At 39.3% G+C, this 3,329-nt stretch overlaps 1 pseudogene; it reads right to left on the reverse strand.

Moving 5' to 3' along the window:
* Positions 1 to 236: 236 nt before the first annotated feature.
* On the reverse strand, positions 237 to 2,491 carry LOC123101653 (50S ribosomal protein L2, chloroplastic-like; annotated as a pseudogene).
* Between the last annotated feature and the right edge of the window lie 838 nt (positions 2,492 to 3,329).

Consider the following 3,329-nt stretch of genomic DNA (forward strand, 5'->3'; position numbering starts at 1 on the left):
CGACCTATCATAGGATTTGTTATGTAAATAGGTATATGTTCCTTTCCACTATGAATCACGATTGTATGGCCAACCATTGTGGGTAGAATGCTAGATGCCTGGGACCACATTACTATTGTTTCTTTCTCCTCCTTCATATTGACCTTTTCTATCTTTGCCAACAAATGATGAGCTACAAAAGGATTCGTTTTTTTTTCGTGTCACAGCTGATTACTCCTTTTTTTCCTTTTTAAAGATTGGCATTCTATGTCCAATATCTCGATCGAAGTACGGAGGTCAGAATAAATAGAATAATGATCAATGGAAAAAAGAAAAAAATCCTTTAGCTGGATAAGGGGCGGATGTAGCCAAGTGGATCAAGGCAGTGGATTGTGAATCCACCATGCGCGGGTTCAATTCCCGTTGTTCGCCCATCGCATTATTGCAAATTCCAAAAATGCAATATTCCATATTCCTAGTTACGTATTTACTTACGGTGACGAAGAATAAAACTATCGCTATATTTTTTCCTTTTCCTAGTTCTTCTTCCAAGCGCAGGATAACCCCAAGGGGTTGTGGGTTTTTTTCTACCAATGGGAGCTTTCCCTTCACCGCCCCCATGGGGTGGTCCACAGGGTTCATAACTACCCCTCTTACTATGGGGCGTTTACCTAGCCAACACTTAGATCCGGCTCTACCCAAATTTTTTTGGTTCACCCCAACATTACCCACTTGTCTGACTATTGCTAAGCAGTTTTGGGATACTAAACGGACCTCCCCAGATGGTAATCTTAAAGTGGCCGATTTACCCTCTTTTGCAATGAGTTTCGCTATAGCACCTGCTGCTCTAGCTAATTGCCCACCTCTTCCACGTGTGATTTCTATGTTATGCATGGCCGTGCCTAAGGGCATATCGGTTGAAGTAGATTCTTCTTTTCTCTCAAAAAACCCCTTCCCAAACTGTACAAGCTTCTTCCAAAGCATACGGCTTTCTAGATGTATATGACGATCTCTAGACAGATGGATCTTATATGAATCATATGATGAAGTACCACATGAGTGGATATATAGGAAAGGAATCCAAATCTGCCGAATCGCTCATGTTATGATCTTCTACATCCTAGGTCTCTGTGTTCCATCATCTGGCTTATGTTCTTTATGTAGCATTCAGATCGAATAACTCTATGAAATTACGTCGATACTTCCACATATTATGGGTAACGTAGGAGACATCCCTGTTTTCCCCCGGGGGTCTTAATTACCACTGCTTAGCTTTCAATTTGCCTCTGACCATCAAATTAAATGTGAATAACCCGTCCTCCTCTCTTTGAAACAAGGGGCGCTTCCGGTTCTGTGCGTGCTTCAAACAATTTTGTCTTCTCCATATTACCATATCTCTAGAGCCAATAATTTTCTATGAGGAACTACTGAACTCAATCACTTGCTGCCATTACTCAATAGTTTTTTGTTGAGGTCTATCCCATAGAGGTAGTCAAATTGGATCAGTGATCAATTTCTAGGTTTCGTCGTAAACCTAATTGGTTACTTCCAATTACGTAAATCAATAGTTCAAACCGCACTCAAAGGTAGGGCATTTCCCATTGATATAGGAACTTTTGTACCAGAAACAATAGTATCTCTAATTATAGCCCCTCTGGGATGTAAAATATATCTCTTCTCACCATCCCCATAGTGTATGAGACAAATGTATGCATTTCGATTAGGGTCGTATTCTATGGTTACGATTCTACCAGATATGTCTTTTTGATTCCGTCAAAAATCTGTTTTACGGTATAGTCGCTTATGACCTCCCCCTCTATGCCTTGCGGTAATGATTCCTTTGGAATTACAACCTTTACCACAACGGTGTCGTCCATGGATCAAATTATTTCGTGGATTGGATTTCACTTGCCTGTCTATGGTTCCCTTGTGTGTGCTCGGGGTAGGTGTTTTGTATAAATGTTTCGCCGTATTATTAAGTATTCTCCTTTAGTTTTTTCTCTATCTAGAAGTGTAATAGAATAACCCGGTTGAAGGGTAATGATCATACGATCTGTAATGCATTGTATGGCCCAGAATAGGTCCTATTCTTCTACCTTTTCCAGGTAGTCGATGGCTATTCACAGCTACCACCTTAACACCAAAGAAGAGTTCGACCCAATGCTTTATTTCTGTCTTAGTGAATCCCGATTCGACATTAAAAGTATATTGATTCTTTCCAATAAATGAAGACTTTTTTCTGTAAATACTGCGTATTTGATTCCATCCATAAATCGACTTTCCCTCCTATGCTCTGAGTTCCAGTATCGATAAGAATTCGAGTTCTTATTGTTCTTATGTTATGGTATGAATATACCATACCAATTCGTTATGTATGGATGATGGGTGAGATTCCATGGATAGAGAACCAGTTCCAATAGACTTATGGAATGTTCCCGTTTGTGTGCATCCAGCAGGAATTGAACCCGCAAATTTACCAATTATGAGTTGGGCGCTTTAACCATTTAGCCATGGATGCTTAACAGGGATCATCATACATCGTAAATAACCAATTTTCATATAGAAAGACATATCATAGAAAAATGAAATCAAAAATATTCCGAGATGGAAAATATTCGGATATGACTATGAAAACACCTCTCTGAATCCTCGAATTGAAAGAGAGATTGAGAGGGATCAAGAATCCTAATTCTCGCTATTTGGAATGGATCCAATTCTATTGAGTCTGACTCATAGTGATCATTTCTCTTTAGCAAAGAATGACCTTGGTTATCAAAGGATTGAACAACCGGGATCCATTTACTTATGATACCTAGTTGGCATTGATAACAAGGATCTAATGAATTATGAGTTTAATAGATCCTCTTTAGCAGAAGATGTATATTCCTTGCTCATTATCAGGCAATCACTTATTCCCAAACCTCGTGTGGGACTAATCGTTTTCATTTACCATCTCATGGAAAACCCTTTTCGTTCCGCTTAGCCCTATCGGGTATTTTAGTGATAGGTTCTGTAGGAACTGGACGATCCTATTTGGTCAAATACCTAACGAAAAATTACGATTTTCCTTTCATTAAGGTACGAGGGCTTCTTATTCCACAAGAATGAAATCACCTTTTCATTCTTTCATATACTAGGGGTTTTACTTGGAAAAGACAATGTTCCATACTAAAGGATTCGGGTCCATAACCACGAGTTCCAGTGCACTAGATCTTGTAGCACTTAGCAACGAAGCCCTATCCATTAGTATTCCACATAAGAAATCCATTCTAGAAAAAAATACAATTAGATTAGCTCTTCATAGACAAACTTGGGGTTTGCGAGCCAAGGTAAGATCGGCTCGGGATCAT

Source organism: Triticum aestivum, chromosome 5A, assembly GCF_018294505.1.
Source record: "Triticum aestivum cultivar Chinese Spring chromosome 5A, IWGSC CS RefSeq v2.1, whole genome shotgun sequence".
NCBI classification, from domain to species: domain Eukaryota; kingdom Viridiplantae; phylum Streptophyta; class Magnoliopsida; order Poales; family Poaceae; genus Triticum; species Triticum aestivum.